This window comes from Wyeomyia smithii, chromosome 3 (assembly GCF_029784165.1).
Source record: "Wyeomyia smithii strain HCP4-BCI-WySm-NY-G18 chromosome 3, ASM2978416v1, whole genome shotgun sequence".
Classification (NCBI taxonomy): domain Eukaryota; kingdom Metazoa; phylum Arthropoda; class Insecta; order Diptera; family Culicidae; genus Wyeomyia; species Wyeomyia smithii.
In genome coordinates, this window is record NC_073696.1 from 268,460,144 (window position 1) to 268,474,831 (window position 14,688).

At 39.3% G+C, this 14,688-nt stretch overlaps 1 protein-coding gene across 2 annotated transcripts in view; it reads right to left on the reverse strand.

Moving 5' to 3' along the window:
* The window catches only part of LOC129729460 (uncharacterized), a 139,419-nt gene that overhangs the window by 1,076 nt on the left and 123,655 nt on the right, over nt 1-14,688 (reverse strand). Inside the window, exon 1 of one of the 2 annotated variants that reach the window (XR_008728676.1) lies at nt 3,377-3,628. The exons of the other annotated variant lie outside the window; for it this stretch is intronic. The gene's annotated coding sequence lies outside the window, so the exon portion shown is untranslated. Of the gene's footprint in view, nt 1-3,376; nt 3,629-14,688 lie in introns of those variants that run through there. 2 annotated transcript variants of the gene reach the window in all.

Sequence of the window (14,688 nt, forward strand, 5' to 3'; positions counted from 1 at the left end):
TTTTAAATTCTATAGCATTAAATGGAGGTCCCCCATAACTAACCAAAACATCGGGTAGTTCGAATGTAGCAAAAACTTTGGCTAACTTTTTAAAACTTTCGCCGTGTCCGTACCATAACGCATAATTTCCACTTCTAGCCACTTTGAATAGCTGTCGACAATTAAAAAATATGTTTTGTTGTTGAAATAAAAAAAATCAACGTGAACTCTGCTGAAAGGACGACTGGTTGGTATCCAGAAACCTACTTCTTTAGGTTTTGGAAATATTTCCATTTTTGCACAAACATTGCATTGTTTAACATAATTTTCAATATGTTTGCTCACACCAACCCAGTATACAGAGCGCCTCGCTAACTGCTTCATTTTGACCATTCCGTTGTGATTAATGTGTAATAATTTCGAAATTCCTAACTGCATGCTCAACGGAACAAAAACTCTTTCCTTAAAAAGTACACATCCGTCAATCACTTCTAATTCTTCTCGGTATGAAAAAACATTAACATTAACAATATATTTTATCAACGTTTGCAGGAACTCATCTCTTTTCGTTTCGTCAATAATCAACGAAACATCAATTGGGAATTCATTTGAAAAGTTGAGATTGTTTACGCATCCATTATCTAGACAACTGGGAACCGGTTGTTCCAAAGGAAAACGTGAACATAAGTCCGCGTTTCCCATTTGTGATGATGGGCGGTATTGGATGTCGAAATCGTAAATAGCTAATTCCAACATATAACGTTGCAGTCTTGTCACGATAAGAGAGTTCTTCCCTTCTCTTCCCAAAATTCCCAAGAGAGGCTTGTGGTCTGTGTACACAGTGAATTTTTGACCGAAAAGAAATTTATGAAATTTTTTAACAGAACACGTCACCGCTAGAGCCTCTAAATGAAGTATTGGATATGCTTTCTGCGCCGAGTTAAGAGAGAACGATGTGAAACACACTGGTTTCTCGATACCGTTAATTCTATGAGCTAGTACACCGCCTAGGCCATAAGAAGAAGCATCAGTAACCAGTACTAGTGGTTTGCTAGGATCGTAGTACTCTAAGATATTGGCGTTGAGCATTGCTTTTTTACTATCATTAAAAGCGTTATCACATTTCTGGGTCCAATTTAATGTAGTGTTTTTTTGTAAAAGACTGTAAAACGGTTGCAGTAGAGAAGACATGTTGGGAATAAACTTATTGTAATAGTTTATTAACCCTAGGTACGATTTTAATTCTGTAGTGTTTCGAGGCGTTTTTGCTTTGCTTATTGTCGAAAGTTTTTCTGGAGAGGGTAAAAGCCCCTCGTCTGTAATTAAATGTCCTAAGTACTTAAGTCTATCCACAAAAAATTGACACTTTCTCCAACTGACATGTATATTGGCTTTAGAGAGTCTTTCTAAGGTTTCGTCAAGTTTTCCTAAACAATCATTAAAATCTTTTCCAGCCACCAGAACGTCGTCGAGATAACACGAAACACCCTCAATCCCCCTCAAAACCTGGTCCATTGTTTGCTGAAAGATTGAGGCGCTTGATGATGCCCCTTAGGGAAGACGATTATACGTATAAAGTCCCTTTGGTGTATTGATAACTACAAACTTTTTTGACCTCTCTGAGAGCTGCAACTGAGTGTATGCTCCCGTTAAGTCTAGGGAACAAAAAACCTTGCATCCCGCCAATGATGCGAAAATATCCTGTGTTAACGGTAGGGGATATGAACTAGGCAAAAGTGCTTTGTTGATTGATACCTTACAATCTATTACCATGCGTATATCTCCGTCCTTCTTAGTCACCGCTACAATTGGAGAAGCCCACTCGCTTGCTGCAAGCGGAGTTATCACTTTCTGTCGCTCTAACATATCCAAATGTTCCATCAGTTTTGGTTTAATTTTATACGGCACTTCATACGCTCGCTTGAATATTGGCTGGTCATTTTTAAGAAATAATTCAGCCTGATACCTTTTAATAGGCTCTGAAAATCATTGTCAAATACTTTACCATATTTAATCCTCAACTCTTGTAAAATGCTAGCCTTACTGTTCATCAAATCCATATGTTTCACTTCTATGCTGTCAACAAAACTTTTGCGCCACCCTGGGTAGATTTTATCCATCCAGTCTCGCCCGATCAGCGGAATAAATTTGTTGCTAGTTTTCAAAACCACTAAATTAACGCATGCTGACCGGCCATTCAATTTGGCTGTCACCGTTAATTCTCCTAGAATGTCGAGACGAGATCCATTGACTACTATCAACTTCCGAGCACATTTCGATATTACTTGATTGGAAAATAATTGTCTGAACATCCTTTCCCCAATCACTGATACCGCTGAACCAGTATCTACTTCCATTTCAAAAGTATTTTTATTTACGCACGCCGCTATTAAACATGGTGCACTGATATTTTTAACACCTAAGATCATAAGACATTCGTAATCTGAATTATCTTCATCGCTTGATTTTTGTATTTTCATTCTTTTATAGTAGTGAGCGACAGCATCCATGCTATTGTGCTGCTTCTCATCTACAGAATTTACTGAAGCTGGATTCTTAAAACGATAGCAATCTCGTTTTATATGCCTCTTACGTTTACAAAAATTACAAATGGCATTGGAATAAACTTTCCTTTCTCGACTATGTGACCCCGAATAATCACGCTTTCTCTCCTTGCTGTAAGAAAAACGACTGCCTCTACTGTTACTTCTACATCTTCCACTAGCTGAATATCCTCCAGTCACTTGGTCATCGTACTCGGTTTCGCGGTTTCCGATTCGATGTTTCACAGAAAGAATGTTTGCACTGCCCAGCTCGTTAAGAATTTTTGCACGGTTGCCCGCTAGTTCACTGGTAAGTATCCTACTGTATTCTACTGCATCCAACTCCATTTCATCCTTTCTTAATAACTTGAGTTTCAATTCTCTATCTCGTAGTCCCATGATAAGCCTGTCTCGTATTGCCACTTCTTTGAACTGTTGAAAATTACACTGCTCTGCCAATAACTTTACCGCCAAAACAAAATTTTCGCTCGACTCTACCGCCCCCTGGAAACGATTGTAAAACCGATAACGTTGCATGAGAGCAGGTTCCACCTTGTCATAGCGTTCTTTGAGTTTGTTAATTAATTCAGTGTAATCAATGTCTTCTATTTTAGCGTTTGGGAAAAGGACTTTCAACTGATCATAAACTGCTTCACCGCTCAAGGTTATGAAGTATGATCGTTTTTGATCATCTGGAACATTATTCAGCTTACAAAAAATATCAAATCTTTCTATGTAATTGGTAAAAGATTTTCCAATTACATAATGGTCGATAATTCCAATTAGACCAGTGGGAGCCATCATGTTATCTACAGGAGAGAGACAGATCACTTACTTGGTAGTTGGGTACTCACTCTCTTACTGTGGCAAACCTTTGACTGCCTATGAAATCCCTTCTCACAACTCTTCTCGACGCAGACTTTTCATCAGCTCACTTAACCCACTGAACAATATATTACGGCTGTGGGTGCCTTGGCTGAAAAACTACCGTCTCTTGCGGTAACTCACTGTAAATCGTATGGCACTCCTGAAACAAAAGTCGCGACCAACTTCAAAATGGCGTTACAAACTGACGCCACGCTATGTAATTCTACCACAAAGAAAGTTGCTTCTAGCTGTTTAACACTTAGTGCTTTTAAAGCGACACTGATGCTGCCAGGTTAATCTGGCCTGTTCCGATCCAGAAATTACGAATTACTATTGTTTTGCAGGATACAGCATTTGTTATATTAATTATCTGCAAACTAAATCACGCTTGCCCTGAGATGGGAACTACGGAATAGCAAGCTTAAAACGGTAAACGCGAAACTCAGTTCAACTATATATATTCGCACTGCATAAGCGTAGGTTAACGAAACCCTCGTCGCCACTTATATTAGATTCAAACTAATCTAATATTTAAATGCTTTCGGATGACTGATCTCCAACAACGTTAGTTTCACTCGATACTCGAAAAGCAACTGAGCTCTGCTCATATTTTCTATGATCTTTCTCTTTATACAGGGTTCACAGTTTTATCGAAGTATTTGAAACTGACAATTCAGAGAACAGAATCTAAAACTGTTATATTACAGTATGGAGCTCTAATCCCAAGCAGGTCATAAGTTTCATCAACTATGTTGACTCTAATTGGGGTACAGGTTTACAACAAAACAGTTCTACTCCATCAATGAGTACGAGCAATCCGTAACCTGTGCACAGCAATCGGGGCCAGCCACAAAAGACAATCAGCAAGACTATCACAGTGGTATTTCAGTACCCAGTGCCCTTCAGGCATACAGTATAGGTAGAAAAAAAGCCGGAATGCTTTTTGGCATAAAGTATGAAGGTTGAAAACTCGGAGATTCAAATATTGGGAGCTTGAAATTATGAGTTGAGCATGATTTGGTGAAAAAAAGAATGCAAAAATTTCAATTTTTTAAATATATTGAAAAGTTTACAATAAGAATCTAACGTTGTAATGGGGGAAAATTTTGAAAATAAATCTCAACAATCCGTACATGTTAGGAAGATTTGAAATTACATCATTTTTCTGTCTGAGTGAACATAAAAGTACGAGCAAGAGTAAAAGCAGACCCCACTAAAGCAGGTATTAGACGAAGCAAATATTTGCTTTTTTTTCAATACAGATTTTATTTTGTGCAAATAAGAATCGTACCAAAAATAGCTAATATTTGCGTCGTCTAATACCTGCTAAAGCGTCTGATTAAACCACAGCGCAGAAGTTTTTCAGCGTCACTTTTCCAGCAGCCACAGCAAACAAATAAACGGAAGGTGAAATTTTATTTTAATATTAATTTCATTTCTTTCATCATACAAAAAAAACACTCTCCCTACGGATGGAAAACCGCTGGAAATAGTTCCTGCAGTGGTGGCAACGAGGATTCGTACATTGCTGTAAGCAAAATTGCAAACTTTTCTCTGTTTCTCCATCTTTCCCACTCCCATTTCGGAGTGAAGAATAATCGCAAGGCGTCCGGTCGGACGCAATTGTTGAGTCCTTGTCGAAAGAGAAAGCGAAATGGAAGCGGTAGTGGAAAAGAAAAACGAAATACCGACCGCGTCCACCGGGGAAAAGTATGAAAAATTACGGACAAATCATACAACTCACCGGGACTGCGATGCATTATTCATTTGCTCGAATGAAAGCGGTTTGCACCGTGTGTTCCATCCGTTCACTTGGACTGCCCTCTAAAGCGAAGGACATTGGTGCGGACCTTGCTGATTACTTCGTTCCGGTGGGATTCAGACCGCCTCTGGGTTGAGGCTTGAAAAAGTCACCACCCATGTGCGGAAAAGAGTGAAGAGCGGCGGTGCGCTTGGGAGGTAATATTGTTGAACGTTTTACCTTTGATGTTTTGCAGTGCAGCAGAAATTAACACATTGTTTTGCGCTGTCTCCGCTGGTTCTCGCGTTGAATTATGAATGCTGTTTGCAGTCGCATCCGGTGTTTAACAAAGCATTGTGCAGGTCTTAATTACATAATTAGGCTACTGCTGGACTGGTTCTGATAGATATATTAAAAGTTATACATGGCAGAGTTGAATTAAAATTGGTTTTGATTGTGGTTTTCCATTGTTTCATCAAGTGATTTTAATTATTTGTACAATGCTTTGCGTTTTACTGCAAAAATTTTCAAATGGTCTCTATTGTCAATTTGATACTACATAGCGACCGTTGCAACTTCATGTGAGAGCGCTGCAAACCAAGCTCGATAAACCGGTCTCAAGTAGGCTTTTGTGCAGCGTGGCTCTATCGGAGTTATTATCGAACGGCCAAGCGTTCGACTGGACTTGACTTTTTTTTCTCTGTCTCTATTGGTGTATTTGCGTTCGAGTAACTCATCAATCAGTGGTTACTCTGGCCTGATTAGTTCCGAACCGCAAATGTGAAGGATGACAACATGAATACGTCCCGCTGCGACCGTTCGATCATTCGTTCGGAATCATTACCGGTGCCGCTCGAAGCGACCAGAAGTAGAACGTTGTTGAACGCAGCACTTTTTTTCATCCTTTTATAAAAATGTACGAGAATATTGTTTGCGAGAAACCAGGACAGTAATTGGATGGCGAACAAACAGATCCGAGCGGGCAGGATTTGATTTCAGTCTCGGTTGGATTGGACAACACAATTGTCGTTACGTTTCCACCGTGGGTTAATTTATTTATCATTCGGATTGTTCGTCAGAAAAGAACCCGGCCGTGTACTGTGTGGCACCGGTAACCGGTCTTAGCACAGGTCAGAGTGTAATTATTCCCGACTGCGACAGTGACTAATGGTGTTTACCTTCCGAACGAACACCGAAAAGTGTCCACCACTGACCGGACGGCAAACAGCGTACCTATTTCTCATGGCCGTCCGATGGCAGTTAAATGTGATTTACTCGAAGCCTCCAGAGGGTGAAATAAATTATACTACTTTTTCTCGCCAGACTAACTACTTCTCAATTCTTTTCATCTGCATCCATCGAATGTGTCGTTTGACGGTTCGATGATGGTACAAGTTTTATTCTTGATTGAGATATTCATCAAAAGTTGGCTAGTTACATAATTCATGCATTTTTTATCAAAGTTATTGACTGAAAGAGCAAAAATCACAGCACACCTACAACTGATAAAATTTTCATAGAAATCAACCGACATAAATTCCCTTCTCAGGAATTCGAAAGTTGACATCAGAGTTAGAAAACTATTGCCGGATGAACAAGTTTTAACGAAACAATAAACATTTTCGTAATTAACAGTAAATGAAGATAAATTGAATCACATCCACATTAATATTCAGGCAGCCATTCTAGAAGCGCCATCTCTATCCGCCTATCTGTCCGGATTAAGTGAGTATGTGTCCGTTATTAGTTGAATTTTCCTTCCCATTCCGACTGGCCCGACTGGACACTGTGTACAATTTTGTCAGTTTTTTTCGTTATCCACTTCCGCCACCGCCACCCGTCCTAAACTGTTTCGAGTGTGTTATTGCTATCAGTCTGGAGGCGGCTGGTGGAGCTTTGGAAATAGGAACAATTTATTACAGAGTAGATAGTGAACTTTTATCGCACAAGAATAATAAATTCAAATTTTGCTCTCTTTTGTTTTGCTCTGTTGATGATTGCGGGACAATTTTTGCCCCCGATAAGGGAGGAACAAATATTGAATTCTGATTATTAACAATAATGAAAAAAAAAACAATATTTTATCAGCGATTGGTATAAAATTTTGTTAGCGGTGAAATTTTTGTTGGACATTTTCGTCTAGGTATCCCCGTCATATTAGGAATATATAAAAAAATACCGTACTTCAACTGAAGAGAAGTTTGGCAGTGCCTTGTTACGGTGAATGAGTAAAGCTGAAAGTTTTATCGGACCGATTCACAGAGTTACTCGAAAACATAACAGTTGCACACTTGGTAAGAAATCGGTAGAATTCGCAAATTATCGGAAGGCAGAGAGTATTTTTCTGACTTGACTCCATACCTTCGGAACAAGCAACGTGCGACAAAAATTTAACCTCGTACCTACATGACGGCTGCTGCGGAACTTGTACTAGGTTTGTTAATCCAATAAATATGGTAAAATAGACTGCACGAAACTTCTGCCGGAGGAACCTCCGGAAACTATTCTTAGCTAGTCGAGCGGAAACCGGAAACCGTTCGCCAGAAGTAGAAGACCGACTTCTCCATATATTTATTACAAATATTAGTTTCTGTCTCGTTTACTAGAAAAATGTTCAACACGAGAAAAACTTTTACATCCTCTGGTGCCACCTCTGCAGCCGCCGCCTGATCCCGTTTTCGGTGTGTCGACTATCTACCGAGCGAGCGGTTCTGGCGAGAGTTTGGAAAATCCACCCCAACCCTGCTGGTTGTGGGCGGCTGGCAGCCAACAGCAGACACGGGAGGCAGCTGGAAATTGGATAGAGGACATATTTCACACTCTCTGGCAGCTCCAGCGCAATCCGAAACCCGGTGCTTGCTCCTCTTGCGGCACCGGTGAACAACAGAGAGCCGCAGCGACATAGTCAACAGCTTGTTAAAGCTAAATTTGAGATACGTTCGTTAAACAAGTTCTAATTGACTAAAATGAAATATTAGAGCATACAAGTTTACTGCGGTCATGCATTTTATTAAGAAGAGTTAGAGATTATTTACTACTTCCGTTGGAAACACCGGTGCCAACAGCAAATTTTGGCTTTCAGTATAGCATATTTTCTGCCCAACTTTTGTGCTGTTCTTTTTTGATTTACCACACTTCCAGAGGAGGTTTTTGTTTTCACAAACTTGGAGCAGTAATTAAAAACATGTCGTATAAACTAACATATGCACGAGATAATTGATTCAAAATCAACCGAAACGTCAGTGTGTGTGTATGTGTGTCTAAAATAGTCCATACAAAATTTGCTGTAGAGTTCACTCACCGTCCCCTAGTCTGTACACTTCAGTTTGCAGTAACCGATCCGACCTGGAAAATAAACATTCTCCCCGATCCCGGTAATCGTTTTCCTGAAATGTACACGACCGAAAGCCCCACGCGATAATTTTTCGGTCAGGTATTTTGGTCCCTTTGCCTGCTGCTGGAAGCCGGTGTGATTGCAAAACGCATAACAAAACCCGGAACATTAGATAAATTCGTATTACCTCTACGGTGGTTGTCACAGGATGTAGCCCGCTGCTGGATGCCGTCGGAAAAGCGACGTGAGAGGGGTTGGCGCAGTTAAAACGTCGAAAAGCCGCACCATAACCGTAGCGCGTTCACGGCGCAAGCAATTCATACGCGTTTTCCACATTGTGTGCACGGGAGGTAAGCTTCTCCCCATCCTACCCCGAACTTCCCCCTGGCCTACATACGGCCTTGTTTACGATTCGGACGCAAACATCGGAAGCCAACCGCACGCCGCTGCATACTATCCATGCCGTATTAAAGTTGCGAGAGGGCCAACAACGTATACGTTATCCTCAGGGCAACATTGTTACCGCTTCGAATGACACAGGAGATGCCCTAAAGCGGGTTCGTTTCCCCCCTAACGCAACACAACAGACGGGAAGATAGTTAGTGGCCACAATCTACTGTGGGGCTCGCTGCAATCCGGTTTGTGTCGGTGATACTCATAAAAACAACATAGCAATAATCATAATATTTATTTTGATCTAGGGTCGGCTGCAATGCTGAACCGTTGTTGGATGGAACTGATACCCTCACCCCTACCTTTGTTCCGCCCAGTCAGCCAGGAAGCAGTTTAATCGAATCACGCAACAGTGTGTGATTAGTGCTTATTTCGCGGGAACACTGTTGGGAGCTGGCAACGTTGGTGCTGTAACAATGTGTTTGATACACTTGACATTATGTTATTATACTCCGGGGTATTCACCGGTAATGGAAACCGTTAGAGCAATAGCAAAGATTCTGTTTTGGTTGTTTTAGTAGATTGAACAGTTTATCTTCACTGAATCGTAGACTTGTTTTTAATTGTTTTCATGCATTAACTCAACACCTTAGCATTTTTTATGTGATATTTCTGAACTAAAGAGAACACGATTGGTTATCAAATTGATGGTTGTTGGCCAAGTTAAATATTTGAGAAAAATGCTGAAACTAAAACATTCTTTTCTCTCAGCGGTTACAACAATCCCACCAGAAACTGAATCTACAGCACACCTTTTCACACCTGAATTCACAAAAAGCCTTGAAAACTACTATAGTTTCGAAGAGATTTGATAAAAATTTTCATATGTGCATCTATTTGATTCATGGCTAAATTCCAAAACATGTGATGTGTTTACTATCGAAAACATCTAAACTGCGCTAAAGTTTTTTGGTACGAAGGTCCAATGGACAAAACTGAATGTTAAGCAATGGGATTCCTCGTAAATGGTCCTAAGATCTTACTGATGCTGATCTACAATCCCCCGGAAAATGATTGTTCGTCTTTTTTAGCCGAGGTTCGCTTTAATACCTACTGCGCCCTTGCGCTGAACATACGCTTTTTAATTCGATGCTCAGTTTTTCGCTGTCTCCGTTACTAATAAGCCAACATTGTTCCAAAATGGAGGTTTTTTGTAATAGTGAAATAGAAAACCCAAACGATTTCATGGCATTTTTGTGCATCCCTCAACGTGTTAGTACAAATCGTCGACGACGCAATGCATGGTTCGCCAAAAGAGTCCAAAAATCTCTGCTCGGCGTACAAAGATTGGTTGCTTGCTCCAACACATTTGAAAGACACAAAGCGGCAGCAATCTTTGGGAGTGTGTTCAATCACTTCAAACACTGGGTTGTAATAAGCAAGAAGTTTTATATTAAGTTTCAGGTCACTGTGGAATAGATGGCAACGAAAGAGCCGATGAACTGGCAAGACTTGAATCGTCTCATCAACTCTTAGGACTGGAACCCTGCTGTGGTCTATCCACTTGTTTCCTTAGAATGGAACTGAAAGCATGGAAGATTTTGAAGGTGGAGTCCAACTGGACAAACACTTCCATTGGTAGGCAATCGAAGCGGTTAATCACATCGAACTTTTTTATGACTCGCAAAATACTAGAGCTTTCAAAGAAACATCTAAGCACTTATACAGGTTTAATAACAAGGCATTGAATGGATGATGGACCTTCTCACGAACAAGTGTGAGGTGATTGAAAGGTGAAAGTGTTGTATTACCTATTCAATTATTTTCAAACTTTGACCTGCCCCTCGCTTCACGAGAAGAATAGCAGTTCCAATTCACCGTGTACAATCAGTGTATCAACGACCCACATGTGTAGCAGAGCATAAAGAACAATAAGTTACATTGGTGTTGCAAGTTGTTGACGTTGATCACCGGCCTCTTCTCTCGGCAAATGTGTGTGATGTGTTGGGCCTCGTAAAGTTTTGTAATACAGTGTCCTACAAGCGACCAGAAAAAAAACCGAAAATCATTCGGATATCTGACAGATTCACCGAATTGAAGTGGATCGCATTGTGGATAAATTTGATGAGGAGTTCAGCGGCTATGGAAGGATCGAAAGGGAAGTCAAGCTGGAGGTTGATCCGACGGTGCCACCACTGGTCCAGCAACCTCGTCGGATACCGATCGCACTTCGTGGAAAATTGAAAGCAGAGCTCGATAATCAGGAGAAGAACGGAGCAGGAGCATACCGAATGGGTGAGCAACATTCTGCTGCTCAACCGATCATCTACAGGTGAGTCGTTCAGAATCTGTCTTGACCCTATATCCCTAAACAAGGCCCTAGAACCTTTAAACCTGCAATTTTTGACCCTCGATGAAGTACCGCCTGAGCTTTCGCATGCCAAAATCTTCTCAACGAACTCAACGGAACTTTAGAGACCAAATGACTGAAAAAAGAGACCAAAAAGAGACCAAAAAGGAACCGAAAAGAGAGCAAAAAGTGACCATAAAAAAAAACTTGTAAAGAGGAAATTCAGAATAAGAAGCAAAAAAAAATCTATTGATTTGTGAAATAGGCCTGTAAATTCTAGGATATAAAACGATTGTATTAAAATAGCAAAACAAACGTCTAACAGGGTAACCACTCAAAATCAATTTTCGATTTCTCGCTTTTTCCTGGTTTTTCCAATATCATTTGTTATTTTTTTCCGTTGTTTTATTATTGAAAATAAGGAAAAAAACAGTGTTAGAAAACTATATTTGTCGACTCTGACAAGTTTCTACATAGAGTCATACCCAATTTTCTCCAAATCGTTCGCAATCCTCGCTTTATGGCGCTTTTTTGTTTCTTTCACTTTTTTGTTGTTGTTATCTTGCCGTTGTGCTTCCAATGCTTCTGTTATGGGAAAATTTTGACCCTCAAATTTCAAGTAGGCAATGTATGTGATTTTTTCGAGGATGCGAATAATAAACACGGGTTGAGGATGTGATTTAGACTTAGGAAAAATTTCCTTCGTCCAGACGGGACACGAATCCGCAACCTCCGAATTTTGTTTAGCGGTAGGACTCAAAAACTTTGTCTTCTCGAAAAAAATCTTTATGTAAAATATGACCTCAATCAGATTTTGGGAGAAGACCGAACAGTGGTCCAAGTTTTACCTACTTATTTACCCGATGAAAAAATAATGTCTGGAAAATCATCGAGATCGTTTGTTATCTCGAAACACTTTTTTTCGAATAACTTCGATATCTTGAGCATACAAAATTTTCGAGCTGAGGCAAATAGAATGTATTAGCAGTTTTTTCAAGGTTCTTAAATTAATTTAACACGACACTTCAAATACATTATTAACAAAAAACATTATTCTAAATAATCCGAGTAAAACTTGAAGTCGCTAGAAAACACGGTAAAAATTTCATAAAAAGCAAAAGAATCATTACGGTTTTTCTAGAAATCGATAAAGATGAGAAGAGTTTCGCGCCAACACGACTGATAATTCAATAGAACTTTGCGAGTGTGTACACGCAAAAGTTCAAGCTTTAACCATCCAATATGTTCTTCAATTTGCACTTCGCACAACGAATGCGTGAAACGCATAACGCAAAAGTTGTACAAGGAATACATTGACAGAGATCAAAATCAGAATATGTATCATATACACACAAATCGTATTGTTTCGGCAAACTTCGGTTTCGGGCGAACGATCAGTTTCGAGGCGCTCAAAATACCGCACTTCACTTTCGCGAGCCGGAGCGTATCAACGGCTCATGCATCCCTAAAAAACGTTAGCAACCGAAACAGCCAATAGCGAGCCTTGTTGTCGCAGAAGTTATTGACGTTGGCGCCAGTAACGCGAAACCGAAAGCATGTGAATAAAATCAGAGTCATAGTTAAATGCAAAATGTTTCGAACAAAGCTAATGAGTTGTTTATTGTTAATGATTGATTGATGTTTTCAAATGATCTGATTCATGGAAGTGAAGCGATCAGACATTGATTTCTTTATTTTGTCAGTACCCATTAGGCTAGAGCATCAAATGCGTTATGCCCATCGAACATGCGTTGTGCTGGTTCCAAATTCAAACAGTAAATGCGCTAATTTCGCTTATAAATGATGTGGTTACGCACACTCTAACTTTTGCGTGTACCCTTAGTAACTCAGCATATTTTTTTTTTGAATTTATATGTATTAACATTTGACAAGGGCTCAAGTTTTTTTTTTAAAGAAAACGATATATCTGATTAAAAAAACGAGATAGAGGAAAGTTGCGAGGGGATGACTTTTAAAAAAGTTTAAAATATTGAGATACTTGAATTTGAGATTCTATACTAAAAATCGAGAAGTGATATTTGAAAAATCGGTCTTATCAGATTTTATCTAAATAAGTTTTTTCAGATAGACAATTCAATTGCCCAAAGTGCTTTTGAAGAGGTCCACTTAAAGGAAAAAGTTTTTCTTACAAAAAACTTTTTTTCTTCTAAAAGGACCCCTTCTTGCAGAATAATTTTGCAACAAGATGACACAAGAGCCATCATTTCGGTCGTATACTCCTATCATTATTTTTCAATAATCGCATCTTTCGAATGTCTTAACCAAAACCAAGACATTGGAATTACTTTGTGCAAACTGTGCTTTTGTTTCATGCCAGCTCTACTCCAATTCAGTGCAAGCACTTTTACAAGAAGAATGAATTTGTTGGAGAAAGTTTTGTTCCATAAATTTTTATCGCAAAACTGGTTGTAAATTGAACTATTTGTGTTGATAAAGTATAATAATTTTAAAAAAGACACAGTATGTCTCTATTTCGGCAAGAATTTATATCATATTAGCTTGTCCCTTACATTTTCGCCCCGAGGACATTCTATCACATTTTCTTAGTAAAACGTGATTTGAAAAAAATTCTATCGTTGACCTTCGCTTTTTAAATCACGATTTAAAACTGCTTGAAATCGGCTCGAAATCGCTACAATGACAGTTCTCCCATATACCAACTGTCGTTGTAGCGATTTAGAGCGAATTTTTATTCTTCATTTAAAAATCGAAGGATACTGATATAAAGCTTTAAAAAATTACGTTTTGCTCAGAAAATTACGCTCTTCAGATGATATATAAAAATTGGAAATCCGTGAATAGCTAAGCAACCCAATTTATCATGGTCCGAATTTATGTTAGAACGATTCCTACACGTTCAAAAGAAGCAGGAGGCAATAAATACCCTTACAGCCACCGAGATATTTGTAGCACTAAGTAAAATAGATTCTCAATATGTCGTTCTGCAAGAGCAGGGCCTCCCCGATTTAAATTTTTGGCCCAAGTTTTGGCACATACAAACAGATGAGCCACTCGATGACGGTTTCTTCGTGCTGCAAAATAACGATTGTTTCGAAGTTTTGTTTATTGGGCAGTAATGCCACTGATGTTGCTATAAACAAGCGTACACACTTATTAGCAAAAACAAAAACCATTTTTACGAAAATAAGTTGCTCGGCTGTTTGTCTGTGACTTTAGTATATGATGCACAATTGGGTAATTCAACTCAATCCAATCGAAAATTTGAAGTAACAGAGGCATGAACGAACATTCAACACTTCAAAATTTAGTACTTAAATCTCCACCTTGAAAGGCTAGTTGAAATGAGTCGTGAATAAAAAAAATCAAAATGATTGACGAGTTTCGAAACTGCAAGGTAAACCTTTTTTCGATAACCAAAAAGCTCAGTTAAAGCTTAGACAAATATTTTAAGAAGTGCTTAGTTTCCGGATTTGCACCATAAAAGGCTCCCAGCTGGTCT